At 40.6% G+C, this 22,396-nt stretch overlaps 1 long non-coding RNA gene across 3 annotated transcripts in view; it reads right to left on the bottom strand.

Annotated features, from left to right (window-relative positions):
• Positions 1-22,396, bottom strand: part of LOC107033654 (uncharacterized) — a 347,930-nt gene that overhangs the window by 282,467 nt on the left and 43,067 nt on the right. For 2 of the 3 annotated variants that reach the window (XR_012065715.1, XR_012065713.1), the window contains exon 1: positions 2,149-2,395. The exons of the other annotated variant lie outside the window; for it this stretch is intronic. This is a non-coding gene — a long non-coding RNA (uncharacterized lncRNA). Of the gene's footprint in view, positions 1-2,148; positions 2,396-22,396 lie in introns of those variants that run through there. 3 annotated transcript variants of the gene reach the window in all.

Genomic DNA, 22,396 nt, shown 5'->3' with positions numbered 1-22,396 from the left:
TTTGGCTCAGACTTGTTCTTGCTTATGTAAATGTCACCGTGGCAATATTAAATTTATAAACAGGTAGCTAGTTAACCTCCAGCAGTAGTTTGAAAACTTGAGTGATCAGAATTACCCAGATAATGTGTTAAAACACAGGTCGCTGGGCCCACTCCCAGAGCTTCTGATTTAGTTGGTCTGGCGGATGCCTGAGGATTTGCATTTCCAACAAGTTCCCAGGTGATCCTGATGCGGCTGGTCCAGGAGCTGCCCTTGGAGAATCACTGGTCTGCACCACCCTACCCCCATGACTGCCACCATCTCCCTTTTCAGAGCTTTACTCCCAAGACTCCGTCCAACCTCAAGGACTAACCTGAGTGCCTCATTCTAAAGACAAGCTGTCACTCTGCTCTTTGGCTGACTGATAACACGTCGTCCAAACAGAACTATTTCAAAAACGTACTTCAAAACTTCCCCATATCTGGCTCCTTCCTGAGTCCAGGGGAGCCAGACCCCATGGGCTATTAGGAATGGTCCCACTAAATCCTACGCAAGTTTCCCTCAGAGCTGAAGTGAGTCCTCACGTGGCTGGGACCAAGGGGGCGGAACCCTTATGTAACTTCCTTCCATCCGGGCCTGGGTACCTTACTCCACCTCCAGCATCCGCAGCATCTCGGCACCTGTCCTGAATGATCCAGTAGATTAACAAGAGCTGATTTTCTAGCTTCCTATTAAACTGCTCCTAGGTGTTTTCACTTACAAGGCCACAACGGCATAGTCCCTGTGTGCACACAGATGTAACAAATAACATCAGTGATGTGTGGTTGGAGGAATGACCCTAAGGGCATGTTAATTAATTCCTCCTCCCTAATAAGGCAGCCATCCCTCATAATCTGCAGAGCAGTATTATCTATCTGATTACTTTTCCACCTACCACTGCCTTTATACTTTGACTTGTCTTTAAATATATATCTTAATAATAGTGAGATCAGAGTAGCAGCCCACTTTAACCTTGTGTCAATTCCAACCTTAGGAGCGCAGTAAGTTTTTTGAAATGCAGGAAACATTGTAGTTGCTTAACACAAGTCATTTCTCTGTAGAAAATCCTATGGGAAACTCCCAACTCGACTGGAAACCCTTCCCACCACCACCATCAGATGACACCCCCACCCTAGAACGAAACTGGCTTCAGGTGTCTCTCTGGTAGCTGATCTAGGACCATATGGTTAACCATCGCACACTGATCCCAGTACACCTGAGCCCACAATGTGCCTCTTTTGCTCAGATTGAACCTTTAGGAGTTTGACACTGAAATCCATCTGAATTTGTCTTGAATCTGCCACCCACCACTGGATTACACATCTAGTGTGGGCTCCAATGCTCCTTGTCAGTTGTCCCAGCAGCCCAATGACCGACATGTGGACCCCACCCTCTTCAATGAGCACTATCAACAATTCAAGACAAGGCTGGGTCACTATAAAAATACATATAAAACTAATGCTCCACAAATTCCCCTCAGGTAACCAGTCTCAAAATAACAGAAGACTGGAATTATCCCCACCCTCCCCAGCAGCATTAAAAGTCCTCAAAATATAGGAAAATTATCATTTCTAAAGGACTGTATCAATTTTTAACACAAGCAAATATTAAACCAGGATACACACACTCATACATGATCTAAGAGACGGTCACTGTCTCTGTGCCACTGAATTTCAGACCTCCTGTTTATTTTTTATAGCAGCCAGTCAACAGATATTGTCTAAAACTGATAAATCAATGGGGTATACACAATTCAGTTATAATAATAACCAGCAAAACAAAAGTAAAACCTGTTGAAAGTGGTCACTTGTAGGGAATTCAATTTGAGAAATACAAATGGGAATGGCTAGAAAGTTTTGCACCTTTCTGTGCCATTCATGCTTCTCTTGTATGCATGTAATATTTCTATAATTGTAAGAAACAGATATAAAAAGAGCAAATAACACCTTCATTTATAAAGGATTAAATGAATTAAGTATATGCATGCTGGTTTGCCACCACAGGAGCTTCCTGGGTGAAATCAGAAACTAGTCCCTCCTACACGGAGGGTAAGAAAAAACCAAAGAAAACAGGCGGGGATCGCTGCAGATTGGCCCGGGGCAGGTTTGATAAACAAGGGGATTTACTTACGAAGCTTGTTCCAGACGCCCTCAAGACCAGTACATCTTCATTCCCTCCCGCCAGAGTCTTAAGGTCATAAAAAGGCTCTAATAGGGTTCAGTCATGAACCCGGTCCAAGACAAGTAGATCTTCATACCCTCCCACCAGATTCTTTAGCTCATAAAGAGGTTCTAACGGCGTTCAGGCAGGAATTCAGTCCAGAGGGACCTAACAGCACTGCGCTCCCTGCAGACTGTGTCCTTGAAAATGGCTCCTACCTCCGGGACGGGGGGCGGGGCTACATCCCAAGGTCAGGGGCGGGGCTAGGAGCCTCCTGCTCCCCAGCTCGTGGGGCACCAGGTGTTTTACATCCTCTCAGTGACCTCCTCCAACAATGCTACAGAACATCAAGCTGATACAAAAAGGGGAAAAAAACAGCATGATGGATAGTTACATAAAAAGATAACTTAAGCATACTATTAATTGTTTTAAAAGAACAGTTACAACAGGCAAACAAGTGTAGCCTGATTCAGCTGAACTAAAACTTACACACACAGAGACCTGTATAAGCATAGAGATACCTGAGAAATACACCAAGCTCTTTGATTTAGAAAAAATGGAGAAAGTCCTTCATTTTCTTAGTTTCTATGCTTTTGTAATATTTGAACTTTATATGGTGAGCATAATTACCTTTGCAACTTAAAAGATAAGATTCTTTAAAATAAATGCACACATACATGTGTGCTTTTTGAGACCTAGAAAATATAAAGCACTGGGCTCAAATTACATTTGAAAATTCATAGAACCTTGAGAATCCTAAGAGACCCACAGACAATCAGTGCCTTGTTCAGAATCACACGATTGAACACTGTCAGAGTCAGGTTTAGGCCACAGGCATCCCGGCACAGGAGGAAGACAGTGCATTAAACTTTCCAAGTTCTTCTAACAAATTAACCCATAAACATTGTGCTTTCTCTGATTCCTTTAACAAATACTGTCTTCGTTCGAGCTGCTATAACAAAATTCCATATCTAGACTAGGTAGCTTAAACAAACAACATTTACAGTTAACCCTTTAACAAAATGGATTTAAAGTGCATGGATCCACTTAAATGTGGATTTTTTCAATAAATAGCTTACAAACTTTTTTAGAGATTTGTGACAACTTGAAAAAACTTGTAAACAAAACCATGTAGACAAACCATGTAGCTGAGAACTAAAAAAAAAATACTTAGCTGTGTTATGAATGCATAAAATGTATGTAGATATACAAATAACATATGGAATATGTGTTAATTGACTGCTTATGTTATCTGTAAGGCTTCTGGTCAATAGTAGGCTATTAATAGTTAAGTTTGGAGGGAGTCAAAGTTATACATGGATTTTCCACCGTGAAGGTGGTGGGCGTCGTCAACTCCTGAGCTGTTTAAGGGTCAGCTGCGTTTCTCATAGTTCTAGAGGCAAACATTCAGTTCATCACACACATGTTTTAATATAAACAAAAGACAGGATAAGGTATCATCTATTTTACAGCTGAGTAAACCAATGTCCAAAGAGAACAGACATTCCCCACAAGTCATATGCTATTTTTAAAATGTTTTTATTGAAGGGCAGTTGGTTTACAATGTTGTGTTAATTCCTAGTGTACAGCATAGTGATTCAGTTATAAATATACATAATTCCTTTTCATATTTTTTCATTCTAGGTTATTACAAGGTATTGAATATAGTTCCCTGTGCTATACAGTAGGACCTCGTTTATCTATTTTATATATAGTAATTAATGTCTGCTAATCCTAAATTCTTAATTTATCCCTCCACCATCCTCCCTTTCCCCTGGTAACAATTTTGTTTTCTGTGTCTGTGAGTCTGTTTCTGTTTTGTAAATAAGTTCATTTGTCTCATTTTTTTCAGATTCCACACAGAGGTGATATCATATGGTATTTTTCTTTCTCTATCTGACTTACTTCACTTAATATGATAATCTCCAGGTCCATCCATGTTGCTACTGTAAATGGCATTATTTTATTCTTTTTTATGGCTGAGTGGTATTCCATTATATATATCCACATATATACATACATACATATATACATATATGTATGTATATATGTGGATATGTATGTATATGTACACACACACATCTTCTTTATCCAATCATCTGTGAATGAACATTTAGGCTGTTCCCATGTCTTAGCTATAGTAAATAGTGCTGCTGTGAACACTGGGGTGCACGTATCTTTTTGAATTAGTTTCCTCTGGGTATATGCCCAGGAGTGGGATTGCTGGATCATACAGTAAGTCTATGTTTAGTTTTTTAAGGAATCGCCATCCTGTCTTCCACAGTGGCTGCACCAAACTACATTCCCAGTAACAGTTGAGGAGGGTTCCCTTTGCTCCACACTCTCTCCAGCATTTATTGTTTGTAGACTTATTAATGATGGCCATTATGAAAGCCATGTGCTTTCATAATCAGAAGACACCACTCTCATCCAGGTCAGCTCACCTTTGGCTGAAGCTTGTTAAACTACTACAGCATAAAATTAATGTCCTTAAAAACAGGATATTATCCTACTTGTCTAACTTTATCCTTTCCTTAAAAAAAATTTTTTTAAATGGACCTTGGAGTGCTTTCCACACAGGTGTTGGGAATTAGAAAAGGAAGCATCCTTTACAGTTCATAAGCAAGAGGAGGAGGAGAAGGCTTTTGAGCCTTGATTTGCTCACACACTCTCGTTGTAAAAACCCTGTATCACTAAACATGTCAAAAGCAGCAATTTGTCATGCAAGGAAGTCTGATTAAATAACAAATAAGATTAAGGCCTCGATCACACTCAGAGCCCACCAGGCCACCTAAAGGCAGCCTTCAAAGACAGTCTGACCTCACAGGGTCCCGAAGAAAACAAGCGGTTCCTGCCTCTCAGACACCTTGCAGGTACTCAGCAGCCATCTGTGGTCACAGCGTTGGACAGCACGGCTTTGGAATGCACCCAAGTCAGAGGTTTTCAGACTCTTAAAGAACAGGAGCCTACAAAGTTTTATGGGGAACCCAACCCATTAAAGGTAAAATCGAGGTGACATTAGTTGGCATGGGAGGCCAGGAGCCTACCCCAGGGGGCCCCCGTGGCCTTCCCATACTTCCTGTCTCCCACAGGTGTCATGAAACATCTCTGAAACAGTCTGAAAGTCACCCAACATTCATTCCACATGAGGGAGCTGAGAATTCGACAGCTGAAGTGATTTGCCTTGAAACTGCAGACCTCCTGGCTCTCGGCCCCATGTTTCTCTAGTCTGGGAAGGGAGTTGGAGCCCACCAGGATGAGGCAGGTAACAAAGAGACTGTGCCTCACCTGCCCTGTGGGAACCAGCTCCACCATCAATTTCAAAGGGAAGAGCACGAATGGTGAGACATTCTCTCAGACTGGGGAGGGAAGAAATGGAGGGGGTAGAACAGAGTGAAAAGAACCTATCGGTGTCCACTCATGAGAAAGGCTTCATTTAAAACACTGTTAAAGAGGTCGAGGGTATTCCATTTATTAGGTGCGTACTGTATTTGGTGGTGGGCAATGTGGTTGAAGGTCATTGTTTCCTTCTCCTTCCTTATCACATGGCTCCTCACAAGAGCCAGTGATGCATATTTAGGATGGGGGGGACCCTGTGGGGGAAAGGCCATGCCCACGTATGCCACTCTCCTGTTTCAGCTTCCCTCCATGTTTTGGGGGCTGTTACATGGAACCAGGACCTCCTTGCAGGTCAGCCCTCTTGGGCCCTCTCATATCTTCTTCTCACTTTTAGGTTGGTGAGATACACTGGTGAGATAGGGAATTACTGGGGAAGCGATGATAGTGGAGGAGAAGCCAGCTTAGGCCTTGAATCCAAGTCACAATTGTAACCCAGCTTGAAGAGAACCCTCCTGTTGGAGATTTGGGAATCCTCTTGTGACAGAATGACTCATCCACTTCCTGGTAGGTAGCAAATCTCTAAATAAGAATTGATAGTCTTTGCCCCCATGGAACTTTGCTGGTCTTTATGAAACTATGCCCCTTAGGGATTCACTGAGAGGAAGAATTATACGCTGGGCAGGACCAGGATACTCCTAGATTCCTAGCCACGGTCCCAAAATAAAACCATTAAAACCCCACTGTATGATTTCTAAACCCAAACGTCAACTTGTCATTTTTAATCATTACCTGGTTAACTCTTACAATAACCCTCTGAGGTAGGTATTAGTAGCCCCCATCCCGTGGATAGGGACACTGGGGCACAAGGGAACCTGAGTAACTGACCGAATTCTAGCAGCTAACAAACGGTGAAAATGGATTCAACCCCAAATCTCTTCCACCCTGACGTTCACATGACTTTCCTTTTACCACCCTTTTGTGTCTAGAGCATTAACGATCTAAGAAGACACTCTCAGAAATGTGGTCATTTCACTTGCTTTAAAAAAAAAGTTGTTCCCAAGGGAAAAATTAAACTATCAATAAATGGAGGCTAGAAGCAACCTTCTAGGTCTAGTCAGACGCATCAGTGCCTCCTCTCAGTCTGTTTCTCTGACCTCGTAGCTCCTTACAGTTCTGGAGTACTCCACCTCCCTGGGCTCTCTCCTGTCAAGGTCAGGGCTGGCGCCCCTGGGAAGAGTGCAGCCTCGTCATGACGTGTGACCAGTGGCCACTGAGTAAGCCCACAACTCATAACCTTCCTGTCACAGCCACCTAAGGAAGGGAGAAAAACAGCAAATGTTCCAGGAAACAAAAGAAAGTGACGAAACTAAGACTTGCAAAGCCTACTCTCCGGCAGGCCTGTATCGATGCTGCCTCTCACCTGGGTGGTTTGGGGCGAAGTTCTCAAAGCTCTGTTGGATCCAACAGGGACCCAGGGGGTTGAGGATCTATGAAGAAGCGACGGCTGCAGATCGGAGGAGACCACTCTTGTAAGAAATACGGCAAAAGCACAGCCTGAAACTCAGACGTGAGAGCAGGTCCTCCTGGCTCAGAGCTAGAGGAGGGCTACACGTGAGCCCCAGAGGAGCTCATTAAACGGCTGAGGGTGATTTCAGCTCATGTTAATGGCTGGAAATGGCAAGAGGGGATTGCAATTCGAGGGGAAGCCCCAGAAGAGAGAGACACATTCTGGAGGGGTTGAGTCCATTCCTCTCCATTCCCGGGAGCTCTACCAACTTCTCCAGTCTTCTCTGGTGCCTCTTCTTACCATTACAAGCCCCAGTTTTTCTGCGACTTCCATTGTCTGAACGCATCCAGTTAAGTGATGTACCTTCTTCTCTCGCATCCATCCAGACACCTCTGCTTGTCAGCTGCCACTGATACATCCACCTTGCTCTGATTCGCCTGCTCTGCTGATTCTCTCCAGCTCTGAATTACTTTAGGTTCTTATAGCTAATGTGCAAAAATTCAGCTCTGACTTGTCCTTTGGCTTCTTTCTCTTCCAAGAAGGCTTTTGAGGGTAGGGACCATATGCTGTGCTATTTTTTTTTTCTAGTAGTACAGTCAGTTACAATGCTGTGCTTTTCTTAGGTATTTCCCACAACAGCCAGCACAGTGCAGGACCCGTGGTCCACTGATACTCACCGCACGTGCTAATAGACCTAGACAGATAAGGAGCAAGAGAAGGGACGATCTGAAATGTTTTTCTGAGGGGTCCAGAATTTAGACTCACAACGTCGGATGCAACATCAATTTCCATGTTCTTAATCCCTGGAATTTAATTCGGCATTGTCGTAGGCCATTTAGATTTACATTCTCGCTTACTCTTTCTGAGAATCACTTTGTCTCAATTATCTTTGTTTTGCTTTGTGTTTTGTTTCTTGTCAGTCTTCCCAGAAACTATTAACATTTTAAGGAGGTTGGAAAATGCAGAGAGAGAAAAACCATCCTGGGAGGATATAGCCGTATCGTGGTCTCCTCTTGGACAAGGATAAACAGAATCCAACATTTTCTTTGTTTCTATCCTATTTAGCCGCAGGTATTCATTCCCTGGATTACAGAGGACTAACAACCCGTTCAACTGAACACTAGCTTCTTACAACGCATTAACCCAATGTATGTATTGACCTTTCAGATTTACTTTCCGTTGTATTTTATTCCATTAGGCTTACATTAGAGCATCCCGCTTAAAATGGGAGGCTGGCTTCAAGCTTCAACACCTTCCAGATTTGGTGTAATAGAGGCTGTGAATTTGTCTGTCTCCAGGGAAGTTTCCCAGAACCCTACACTGTAGGGAGAAACCACTCAGTGAGGTCTCCGAGAACGCACACTGTCTGGGGTTGCCTTCAGCCCCTCCCCTCAAACATACCATCCCAGGAATGTCCCTGCATTAAGGAAATAAAAAGCCTGCTAACATTGTCTTCCTTCACATAGAACACGTGCCTAGAAGGCAGGCTGGAAGGAAGAATTCTGGATTTGCTAATCAGGTACAAAACATTAACAGACCCAAACTCAGCAAATTAATGATATTAATAGTAACGGAAGATAACATCTGCTGTACACGCCAGGTGCACCAGGCTCTATGCTAGAAGCTCTACGCAAATAATGAGACTTTGAAGAGTCTCTGCTTGTTGCTTTTTTGTTTTGTTTTGTTTTGTTTTGTTTTGTTTTGTTTTCTTGGAGGTTGGGGTGGGGTACTTATTTGATTTTTCTGTTATAACTGCCTCCATTATGCTCTGCTGGACTCCCAGCCCCATGGGGTGGTAGAGAACCTTACTAAGATCTCAGTCTTACCCCTTAACTTTTTTTTAACAGACATCAGTCTTATGCCAAATCTCAAAGACCTCATCCTTTTCATTTTTAAATTGTAGACTCATGTTAAAACCAAAGCTCTCTGTTCTGCAGGCTGGATTTGAGGATCCCCCACCAAAGGACCTGGTCTGTGCTCACCACTTCCTCCTCACTCTTTTTCTGCTTTGTCCTGTGGGTTGGGGTATAGAGGGAGGTAGAGAGGAGGCAAGTTTCCCCCATGATGACCCCACGGTGTGGTGGTGTCCCCTCTGTACTGCCTCTGCCTCTCTGGGGCAGGTGTTCAATGCCAGATCGCTCAAAAACTGGTGAAGCAGTTAATAGTAATATACTAATGTTGGCTTCTAAGCTTTGGCACATGTACCAAATGAACATTGTTTTATTATCTTTACAACTTTTCTGTATAACTAAAATTATTCTAAAATTTTAAAGTGCTATTTTTTAAACTCTAATTAATGTGAAAATGTTTCAAAAATAATGCATAATTCTCAAATCTGTTATTTCCTCTTAAATATATAAATGTGCATTCATCACCTATTTTTGAAATAAAACTAAGATGATTTCAGCAAATATGGATCTTTTGACTGAACTGCACTTCAGTTTTCTTATAAACACTAAACTCAGATGATAATTAGCCATCTGTAATTTTCGATTTGTTTCTTTTAAAAAAGTGATAATTTAAAGGAATCGGAAAGCATTCTGATGACAACGTTCTTCTATATTTAACATTTTCCTAGTCCTTTAGAGATAACATGTTGTATTAGATGTTTATATTTCAAAATTCATTAAAATTTGTAAGCATACACAAAAACAGAGACAATGTCATAATAAATGTTCGTGTACCCATTACTTGGCTCAATAATTATCAATATCTGGCCAATATTGATAGAACTTTTTCGGAAATATTTCACAGCAATCCCAGACATTTGCTTTGCTACCCAACTTCTAGAGCATCTCCCACTGATGAGGGTATTGCCTTTACATAACCAGTATGCCTTTACCACAACAAAATTAACAATAAATACCTTATCATCCAACATTCACTACATACTCAAAGTTACTCAACTAGAAAGCTTATTCTTTTTTTAGCAACTCAAAGAAAGATTAAATTTGGCTTTTATAAAAACAGGATAATATATTTCCTACTCCCAATTATTTTTCTCCAAGTGAAGTCAGTGCCAATAGCTAAAACCAACCCTGGGCCCTCTCTAGCCCTTCACTCATTCCTCCCCAAGGGTGAATTTGACACCAAACAGTGGGCATGCATATCCAAGTCCTTCCCTCCCTCATCTTGGGGACCAAGCTATGTGTGGCAGACATGTGATCTCAATTCCAGGCCGTGGTGGGGGAGTTTTACAGGTGAAATCTCTGTCCCCTGTAGGAAAGGCAAGTATGAGGGTAAAGCCCCTAACATCTCGTACATTGCCTAAGAATGTACCAAAGTAGAACTAAAGAGAGTTTTGAATGTTTTCAGCAAATGGTGATGGGACAACTGGACTGCCATAAGCAAAACACTGAAGTTGGGCAACTACCTCATACAGCCTACAAAAATTAACTCAAAATGTATCATAGATCTAAATGCAAGAGCTGGGGGGAGGATATGGCTCAGTGGTAGAGCATGTGCTTAGCATGCATGAGGTCCTGGGTTCAATCACCTGTACCTTCATTAGGAATAATAATAATAAAATAAAGAACTAAAGATTATTTTAAAAAATAAAAATAAATGCAAGAGCTAAAAGTATAAAATTCTTAGCATAAAACATAGAACAAATCTTCATGACCTTAGATTAGGCAATGATTTTTTTAGACATGATACCAAAAGCACAAGTGACAAAAAGTGGACTATGTCAAAATTTAAAACTTTTGTGCTTCAAAGTATATCATCAAGAATGTAAAAAGTCAAATTACAGAATGGAAGAAAATATTTGCAAATCACAAATCTGGTAAGGAACTTATATCCAGAATACACAAATAACTCTTACAACTAAATAGGAAAAAGACAACCCAATTTAGTAATGAGCAAAGATATAAATAGGCATTTTCCCAAAGAAGTTATATAAATGGCTAATAAACACAAGAAAAGATGCTCCATATCATTAGTCATTAGGGAAATCAAAACCTGAAAGAGACACCACTTCATAGCCAATAGAATGGCTATAATCAAAAAGACAGACAATAACAAATGTCAGTGAGGATGTGAAAATATTAAAAGCCTCATACACTACTGGTGGGAATATTAAATGGAACAGTCACTTGGGAAAACAGTTGAACATTTCTTCAAAAGTTTTTACACAGAGTTACTATTTGACTATTAATTCCATTCAGAGGTATATATACAAGAGAAGTGAAAATATATGTCACACAAAAACTTGTTTCTAAATATTCATAGCAGCATTATTCATAATAGACAAAAAGTAAAAACAATCCAAAGGACCATAAACTGATGAATGGATAAATAAAATGTGGTATATCCATGTAATGGAATAATATTCAGCCATAAAAAGCAATGGAGTACTGATAATATGTCACAAATACATGAACGTTTAAAACATCGTATTAAGTGAAAGAAGCCAGTCACAAAAGCCTCCATTTGTATGACTCGATTTAAACGCAACGTTCAGAACAGACATATCCATAGAGACAAAGGCTTGCAGGGGCTGGAAAGAAGTGAGAATGAGGGATGACTCATTCCTTATTAATGGATACAGGCTTCTGGAGAGAGGGTGATGAAAATGTTATAGAATTAGTGGTAACTACTACACAACCTCTAAATTGTAGAAACTCTGAATTTCGTGGTATGTGAATTGTATCTCAATAATGCTCTTATTTAAAAAAAATGTACATTTGAAGAATCTGAGGGAAAAAATGAAAACTTAGTGAAGCATCTGGTGACTCATATACTTTAGTGAGAGGCAGGGAGACATCACCCTGATGTGTTTTGTTTTGTTTTTTAATGGAGGTCCTCAAGACCTTGGTACAGGCACTATCACTGAGCTATATACCCCTCCTCTGCCTGACATTTTGAGGACACCTACATTGGGCCATATGAGTGCCCAGGTGGCAGCTGCAAAGATTTCACATGTCAGAGAACTGAAGGAACTCATGACATTCTACAGAGCAGACTCACAAAAGGCTTTATTGAGGCAAAGGACATAGAGAAAAAAAGCACAAATGAGCACTAGGGGGCCTGAGAAATTCCAAGACGCACCGCCCCAGTATCCTTACTTAGTCACACAAGACCTACTTTTATCTCCAGATTATGAACCATCAAAATATCCATGAGGAATCTTGGCTTTGAAAGAGCTCAGTAAAGTGGGTCTTTCATGCCCCACTAGTCAGAGCCCAGCCAGGCTGTTTAACCCATGAAACCAAATATAAGCCATCGATCTACACATCTGTAGACAATGCAAACCAGCAAGCACCAGCACATTATAAATTACTAGCTAGCCCACTCATCCTTATCTTGACCAAGAGTCAGTACACGGTCCCAGACATCTCTGGAGGTAATGGAGCTGAGCAAATCCAGCTGTGACACAGCTCCATCATAAACTGCCTTTAACTGCTGTGTCTGATACAAGGCACCACAACTTGCAGGCACCAAGATCTTCTCAATTTTTGCATTTGACTGTGCAGAGAAAAATGAATGCTTCTATACAGGGTTTCTTGGAAAGGTACTGTCTCAAGACTGGTCACGCCTGGAGCTGGAGGTCCCTGTGGCTTAACGTAGAATGACGTGGCCACAGCTCAGTCTGGTATTGCAAGTCATAAGCTGGAGTGGGATTAGATCTTTTCAAACTTAGATGAGCAGACCAACTTTTGTACTTTTAAAGCTGACAGACACCAGAGTTCAGCACATACTCTGGCAATGGTTCTCAACCAGGGATGGCTTTTGCCTCCCTAGGGATGTTCAGCAATCTCTGGAGATATTTTTAGTTGTCACAACCAGAGTGGGCGAGTGCTACTGGCATCTGGAAGGTCGAGGTCAGGGATGCTGCAGGACAGTCCCCAACAAAGAATCATCTACGGCAAAATGTCAAACATCCCAGCGTGAAATAGCCTGCATTGCCAAGAGCGCAAGAGGTCCTCCCTGAACCACCCATGCCAACCCTAAGGAGGCAGCACAAGTGCACCTACACAGAATGTTACTTTGTGGGATAAGCTGTCGCTGGTGTTTGTCTATAGGATCAAGACATTTAGCTACCAGGTGGTGTCTAGTTTGGTTGGAATGACTTAATTACATAGGAGAGGAAACTTCCCTTAGGAGACAGGTTATTTAGGTCTAAGAAATTCCCCAGTGTAAAACTAAAGATGCCTGCTCACCAGGGAATATGGATGGCCCCTCATTCATCAAAACCTACATGCAATTTAGGACCAGAGAGATGAACACAGAGAAAATGAAAATAAGGAAGTTTTGAATTTGCTGAATTCTAACCAAAAACAGAAAGTTCTATCAAATAATATGAGACATTTGTGACAGCCACCATTGCAAATGTATTTTGCAAGAAGGTGGCAATATCTCAAACACCATGGCTGGATAGGAGGCCAAGTGCCTAAGTGGGCCTCTCCCCTAATACGGTAGGACCAAAATGACTAGATTTGTCCCAATAAAAAATTTTTTTAGTTGGTACCCATTGATCAGCATCCTGATGAGGCTAAATGTAAGATTTCCCATCTCAGTGGTACAGTTTTTGGCAACAATACTACTTAGGTTCTAGGAACATAATTTTGCCTGAAATAACTGGTTTCGAGGTCTAGAATCAACTTATTTTCCAAATGTTGGGTTTGGTGGTTTAAAAAAATTTTGTGCCCATTTATCATTTTGCATGCTTTAAAAGAAAGCCTATGAAAAAATTATCACTGAACTAATATATACGATAAAGCCCTGAAGGAATTGTATGCATTCCAGGCTGCAGCTGTGATTAGAACCTCAATTCCATCCAGACATTTCGAACTAGCTGAATGATATTAAGTCCGTGAGACATCAGGGAGAATGCCAAAACCTTTGATGTTTAACTCACAAGAGCAAAGAATGTAACTTTGGAATTCAACAAATTGATACTTTAATATTGCAAGAGAAGTTAATATCTGGCTTTAAATTCTGGGCTAAAATGACAGATTAACACATGCATCTAATTTTGCTCCTTCCTGGAACCCAACCAAAACTATGGCAAAGTGATCTTTCAAAATTTTTTTTTAAATTTGGAATAATTTTGGATTTACAGCAAAACTGCAAAGATAGAACTGAGTTCCTGTTTGCCCTGCACTCACCTTCCCCTAATGTTGACACCGTACATCACCTTGGTGTCCTTGTCAAAACTAAGAAACTAACATTGGTATAATACTAGACTACGCACTTCATTCTGACTTCACCAGATTTTCCCACTAACGTCCTTTTTCTGTTCTAGGAGCCAATTATCATATCTCATTAGTGTCCTCAACTCGGAGACACTTTCTTGCTAGTAGAAGGATTTTTAAAACAGAAACAAACCCATGAGAACGCAGGAAAGAGTAAAGAAGGCAACAGTAACAAATATATGGGATCTGAATCCTAAACCAGGAGATTCATGCTACAGATTTTTTTAAAAGAGTAGGTCTTTGGAACACAAGGCCCTGTTCCTGCAGGAAATGGAGGGACGGGCAGAACGGAGAACTACTGGGGGAAAACTATTTAAGCAGCACTTAGATCCCTAGATCTTCCCCAACTTCATGCTTCTGGACAAATGGTGACCCCCCCACCCCAATCCTGGATGAGGTCTGGAGGTGTGAACTCTGAACGGTGGTCTGTGGTCTTGAGAACACGAGGCACCAGGTACTTTAAACCATTAAAGAGGAAATTCTCTTCAGTGTTTTAGCTGCAAGAAAGAAACCTTACAAATTAATAACTCTCATCTGGTTGTTCTTCTAATGAAAAGATCTATGATTTTTCACTTACGACCATGTAACCAAAATACAGACGACACTCTTGTGCTCATTTTTGTCTTTGGCTCCTTGCTGAAAGACTCATAGAATTGTTTATTCCTCACTTCTACAAGGGAAACACCATTGTTGGAAGCATAAACTCTGACTTGCACCAAGTATCATCAATGTTTGGAGAAATGGTCTTACATTCCTTACCAGGTCACATGACTTCCTTTGCCTGGAATCCTAACATTGTTGCCTTTATGCCTCGAAAGGTTGCATTGTCAACACTGCTTGAGTCAAACTCAAGACCTATTCCTCCAGTGTATTTATTATTTTTCAGTCATATATATCTGCTTGTCTCCCTCTTTCTAGCCCCTGCCTAGCAGTATAACAGGTATGTGTATATGTGTAATGGTATGTATATTAATTTTATTCTATCTGGGGTCATTCTCTACTTATTCCCCGTGTACTGTTCTTTGGTCCTCTGTCAAAGTGTAAATCACTTGAACCCAGGGATCGTGTTTAACATGTGCTGTTTTTCCCCACCATGCCTAGCACAGCTCTAAGTCCACACTGTATCAATGTGTCACAAAATATAGTGGGAATTCCCTGCCTCAAGATCACCAAGGGTGTTGTTTAAAAAGTAGGTTTTTAAATTCTAGAGATGGATAGTGGTGATGGTTACACACAATATGAATGTGCCTCATTGAACTGTACCCCTAAAGGGGTTAAAATGATCAATTTTACCATAACTTTAAAAATGAATAATTTTAAAAAGCAGATTTTTAAGCCCAATGGACCAATGAATAAGAACCTGAGCGAATGGAGCCTGACAACTGGCATTTTTCTAGTTCTCCAGGTATTTCTTATACAGTCTGGCTTGAAAAGCCATTGCATCAACTAGTCAACAAATACCAATGCTTTTCTTGTGTCATTGATTAATGGGGACTTAATGTTCAGACTATATACAGTGCTGACTTACAAAGTCAAATGGTGCAGGAGGCTTAATAAAGACCCAAGAGAAAAAATCTACATCTACTGCTTAAAGATATTAACTCTTTATAAACCCTTTTTTCTAAAAAACAAAAACAAACAAAAAAACCCCACAAAAACCCAAACTTTTATAAAAAGAGCTTCCTGGATATATTCCCTACATCATGAAGAGTTGATGAGGAATCACAGAAGAGGCATAAACCCTATAAAGTAAAAATGCAGCATAAATTACCAGCAGCATGACCGCAGGTCCCTGACATGGCCCTGCATGATTTAGGCCAAGTTCATCAACCTTCAAACATTCAAGGGAAATGTTCTCAGTAGGAACAAAGCCATTCTAAAGCTCACTCATCACTCAAATGGCTATCATGAGTGCCACATGAGCAGTGGCTTGTTGAATTGAATGATCATAAGCAGAGGTTTGCTGAATTGAATGATTCAAGGTTTTCTGAATATGCTTGATGGAGATTGACTACCATATCAAACCTAGCATCTCTCCTACATGATGGAAAACCCTGACACAGTGCAGATACCATATTATTCTCCACCAAGCATGCAGTCAGGCAGGATTCCGTACGCTGAACCTTCCACTAGGCTCAACTACTACTCACTGCTGAGGAGACTAACCTATTTGTCAATGTGTGGCTGCAAGCAATGGCCTCAGACCACACCCGAGGGTGGCTGGTAGTCCAGGGTTTCTAATTAACAGCCTTCAAAGGTAACATGGGAAAACACTGTGTAACTCTGGGCCAGCTTGCCACCAAGAGTGGGGCTGTAGTCAGAGTGAAAAATGTTGCTCTGGGAAGCAAAACGGTAAGACTATCCAAAACGTGTGACTGCACAGAGTTCCTCGACGTGCATGATAAAGCCAGTGTAAAACCTAAGGATAAATGAGAGACTGTGAGTCGAAAGAACTTGGTGGATAAAGGTCTCATCTATAGACACAAGGAACCAAGCGAGGGAGTAAAGCCTTGGCTATGAAAGTAATAAGCTTATTTAGAAACAGAAAGGAGAATGATGGTTGCCAGGGGCTAGGGGCAGAGAGAAAAGAGGAGTTCTTCAGGGGGTATCAAGTTTCAGATCTGCAAGATGAGCAAGCCCTAGAGATCTCTTGCCCCACGATGTGCATATAATTAACACTACTGTACTGTACGCTTAAAGATGGTTAAGACGGTAGATTTTATGCTGTGTGTTTCTCAGCACAATAAGAAAAATTAATAAGCTTCTACAGATTGTCTTAGGGACAAGATATTGCCTTCCTCATAGCACAGTTCAGTATTTAACACATTGATCTGAACTTCATAGAATAGCTCTGAGAAAAAAATATTTCATCGTGATCTGACAGGGGTAGACAGAGGACTAAATTTACCCTCATCATCCACAAATATATTGAGCATCCAAAGAGGTGTGACCACTTACGTAGTGATACTGGATATATAATATTCGATGGAAAAATAGACCTGACAAATATTTAAAAGATCACAATTTCAAAAAATCATACTTTACCATTTATCTGGTGAATATTATAACCCTTCCTGGGCAAGAGGTTGAAGTTGGCCTGAAATGAGAAGCAACTCTGAACTGAAAAGAGAGAGGCTGTTGACTTTTAGGGCTGGAAAGGACTTTAGACGTTATTATTCCAACTCTCAATTTTGTGCGGAAGGGACTGAGACCCACACAAGTGAGCTGACTTGCCCAAAGACGCATTGCCCAATGTTACCAAAGTTCCTAAATTTTCATTAGCTTCCCATCCCCCGCATCAAAATTCCCCACGCCAAACTGGGTATACGACTTTGAAAATTATGTCCAAAGACCTAGACTCCAAGGAGAATCCTTACACCTGAGCAGAGAGTTAAAACAGAAGTAGACCTACCAGGTCTCACAGGGCCCTCCTGTAGGCCCCCTCGGGGCACTCTGTGGTTTTTAGAACCAAGCCTTGTCTTAAATCTTGCAAGCATAATGAATAACAGAACCTAAATACACATGTAGCATACTACGTGTTTCCTGCTCCAATTATATGCTAATAAATGGCTTCACATTCTCATTATTATTCATGGATTTCATGAGTGAGGGATCATTCTACAGACACCAAAAGTCTACACACACACACACACACACACACACACACACAGAGGCTGGAAATCATATAAAAAGCTTTTAGCCCACTAAGTTTACTCCAAAAATGTGATTGAGGAAAATTATAAATAGGAACACACCAAGCTATAAATTTGTAGCAATGGCTATAAAAGTTACCTACAAATGTATTTCAAAAGCAGTTTGAAGGCAAAAAGGAAAAGTGAATTATAGCAAACATACAACTACTTACTGTTTTTCTTTTTTTTTTTTTTACCATTTAACCGTTTGTATGTTTATGTGTTTGTTTTTTACACAGTTTTTATTTTACTATTTAAAGGTCAGTGAAACACCAACGTTATCTGCCGCACATTGTTTATAAAGAGGCACAGAACTTCTAGGTTTTTTTAAGGTACACTTTGTATATTTTAGCTTATTTTGAAGGATTTTAGAATATTTTGACAGGTTTTAGTCAAGGTTAGCCAATGTGATTTTGACCCTGAGTTTCTTTTTCTCCTCGCCTTAGCTCTCCAGTTAAACAGCTAAGCTATTTTGTGCTCATTGCCTCCGGGAAGTAATTTAAAAACAGAAAATGTAGCAGAGAAGCAGTCTCTTATTAGTTTTTAAATTTCAAAAGTCTGCAGCTTAGGAGATCAATACCAACAACAACAACAACTTACGGCAGGAGTAAAACATTAAGCACAAATATGAACGAATCCCCCCCCCCCCCCCCCCCCCCGGTCAGCCCCGACCCCCTACCACCGCCAAGCCTCACACAGACGCCAGAGCGGCGGCAGGCGGGACACACGAGCGGGGCCCAGCATGACGAGACTGGAAAGCTGGCTCAGAGCTGGTATCCACAGGGCTCCAATGAACAAGCCCCGCTGGCCTCCCCCAGCCCCATCCCCACCCTTGTTCTGCCCGTGGTCCTTCCAGCGGGCATTCAGCCCGGGCTGCCCGACACCTGCAGCCGACAGGAACAGCCGTATGCACACTCAGATTTTGTCTGGTGCCTGCCTGGCTCACCCTGTGTGGACAACCCCTGTGCTGCTCAGGTACACTTGTCATTTCCAGAAGAAGTGAGCAGCGCCCAGGAAACCTGATGGAGGTGTTAGAAGGGAGAGTCCTCCTTCCACCTGAATGTGGGAGCAGCCAGCTCAAGATAGTTTCCAGCAATATTCAGCTCTATTTGAATAAAAGGGACAATAATTAGAAGTCAAAGGGTAAACTAAGTCACCAAGATTGTTGAAGGGAAGAACTGAATGGTCTCCAAGTTTCCTACTGGTTCTAAATTTCAATGACTCAGTGAAGCAGTTCCATGATAACTGGCCTTTACCAAGCAAAACGTTTACAAAAGAAAGCCTCAATGTGGGGAGGGTGTGGTTCAGCTGGTAGAGCACATGCTTAGCATGCACAAGATCCTGGGTTCCACCCCTAGTACCTCCATTAAATAAATAAATGAATAAACCTAATTACCTCTCCCTCCCCAACAAAAAATAAAGCTTTAACTGTTTTCCGAATAAATACATTGAAGCTTAATTGATGACCTGTCAATGACAGCAAGACTTGAAATATGTAACTCCTGAGTCTGGAACCTATGATTAGTATTAATCACAGCTTCAGCATGAAACAGTCTATCCAAGTGCCCAAAATTAAGGGACAGTAGCAGGGAGGGATGAAGGCAGGACAGACCATTCAGTGGTGGGAGGGCTCAGAGTGGGAAAGCGAGATGAGTGAGGAGGGCTCTGATCTCGAAGAATGGTTCCCTACGTCTAGTCCTCCTTCTGTGTCATCTTCCCTCTTACATGGCACCAAGATCTCCTTTAGTATTTGAGACAACATACTGAGTATCTCCTCCATCCTTTTTTTAAAACCCATTCTCAGAGTCTGTTAGTAAAAATAATCTTCATTTACAAGAATACAAGCTCTGATCTATGCTAACTCCTCCTCCTATTGCTGAGAATGAAGCATGAGGTCCTGCCTCACTTTCTGTTCTCTCAGCACCATCTGGAGTCAACTACAGGTGATACTTAGAGCCTCCCCACCCCTGGAATGCCATAGCATTTTGGTAACCAAACAACTCTTACTCTGATGAAGTTCTATTAGATATTATAGACCAGTTAATCCATCCTTTCTTCCCTGACATTGGCCATTGCCCCAGTGAAGCTCCAACCAGTGATCAATCTTTCATAGTCTCTTCCCTCATACTGACTTGTGGTTCAAGCTTCTCACTGTCATTCCTCTTCCTATCTTTTCATTGTATCCTTTTAAACTCCTATTCCATCATCAGTAAATTCCTTTGTGTCCCAAACTTTTGGAAAGACAATACACCCTTTGCTTTAATTGAATTCTGACATTTCCCCCAATTTCCACCTCCTCTGAAGATCTCTGAAATGGAGTCTGTTGTTTCTCCCATGCCTACGTGAGAGTCAGCATTCCCCTAGTGGCCTGTTTCCAATTCAAGGCCATTACCCATCAGCTTTTGAAAAACCCTCCCATTATCTGATATACATGCCACAGAGATCTGTTTTGCCTCCAAGATTTACCATCATTCCCAGCTTCCTCCCAGACTGATTGCTGAATTACATTCAGCCCTTTCATCATCTATCTGGCTTTCTGCGTTAACTCATCTACCATCTTGGGAGACATCAGAGGTGTATATGGGTGACTTTTGGGGATCTCACAGTTTCTTAAAATTCTCCACTCTAATGACTTTCATCTTCACTCCTCTTTGCTGCACTCTCCCATGATGACACCTTGGCTCTTTCAGGATAGAAAAAGAAATACTAAATAAGAGCTAAATGGAATTCTAAAACTAAAACTAAAAATAGCATTTTAAATAAAAAATATATTGGACAGAATTAAGAGAAGATTACAGAATACAAGAGAAAGAGTCAATGAACTTGATAAAAAGGCAACAGAAATTATAAAAACTGAAACATGGAGGGAGAAAAAGGATTAAAAAATAATGAAAAGAGCATCAATGGTCTGTGGAACAAAACAGAGCAGACTAATAGATGTATAATTGGAGTCCCAGAGAGAGAGAGAGAGCGAGACCGAGAGCGAGAGCAAGAGAGAGGAAAGAGACTATAACAGAAAATAAATATTTGAAGAAATGTCGATTTAAATTTTTCTAAAATTTCTTTAAAATAACAGTTCATACATATATAATAAACTCAGTCAACTCAAAACATGGTAAACACACACACACAAAAATTCACACTAGGCATATCATAGTCTAGCTATTAAAAACTAAAGAATAAAATCCTAAAAGAAGTCCGAGAAAAAAGAAACACTGCTCATACACAGAGAAATAATAATGTAAATAACAAACAACTTCTCAATCAGAAATCACTGAAGCCAGAAGGCAATGGTACAGTATTTTTAATGTGTTAAAAAAAAAAGTCAACCTAGAACCTTATTCCAACAAAAATATCCTTCAAAATTGAAGATTAAAGAAAGGTATTTTCAGATCAACTGAAAACAAAGAGAATTCATTACTAGCACATGTACTCTGCAAGAAAAACTAAATGAAGTTCTTGAGGCCAAAGTGACGTAATACCACATGGCAATATTAATACACAGGATGGAATCATTCATGAGGAGTAAAAATTGTAATAATTTTGGCTAAATATATTTTCTTAAATATATTTAAGATTATAGTCTTAACCAAGACAGGTATTTCATAATCTTAAAAGAATCAGTTCATCAAGAAAGATATCACTCCTAGGGGGGAAGGTATATAGCTCAAGCGGTAGAGCGCATGCTTATCAGCATGTGCAAGGTCCTGGGTTCAATCCCCAGTGCCTCCTCTAAAAATAAATAAATAAACCTAATTACCTTCCCTGTAAAAAAAAAAAAAATCACTCCTAAATGCATCTGCATCAAATAACAGAGTTTCACGAAATACTAAGAAAACAATTAACAAAACTAAAATTAGAAATATACAAAATCTATTTTACATAGATGACTATTTCACTAGCCTATTGAAAGCTTAATTTTTATACTTACTGATAAAGGTCTGCCAGCTTCTAGAGGTTCTGATACCAAAGATTCCATAGCTCCTTATTATGCAAGTAAAACAGTACAAAATTTAAAACAGAGGGGGGGATATAAAAATAGAACTAAAGATGTAGTCTACTCATGGCTTAGGCAGAGGCGTGCCCCTCTCTGTAGTCTCCACTTATCTCATACAGATACAGCCTCTGAGAGCTTTGGCGTGAAAACTGGTTTAAATAAACAGCTCTCTGGATTTTAGTTCTTAAAACAAAACCTATGTTATTTTTCAGTGATTCCTAAATACAAGTATCATCACTCTTTGAACTGGAGGCTCTACACAAAAACCTTTTTTAAATCAGCCTTCCTTTCTTCCTTTCCAGAATCTATCATACAATTACCACTGTTTTATACTAGTATATTGTATCTTATTTTCAATTTGGAATAGCGTATCTTTCAACCTCATTTATTTTATATGATTTGTTAAGAACATTATTATCATCAAATTAATTATCAGAGGCAAACAGCTTACCATAAAATTAATGTACTCAAGGCCCCCACCATGTTA

The sequence above is a fragment of the Vicugna pacos genome, chromosome 30 (assembly GCF_048564905.1).
Source record: "Vicugna pacos chromosome 30, VicPac4, whole genome shotgun sequence".
Classification (NCBI taxonomy): Eukaryota; Metazoa; Chordata; class Mammalia; order Artiodactyla; family Camelidae; genus Vicugna; species Vicugna pacos.
The sequence above is the reverse complement of the archived record's forward strand: the minus strand, read 5'-3'. Positions and strand labels throughout refer to the sequence as shown.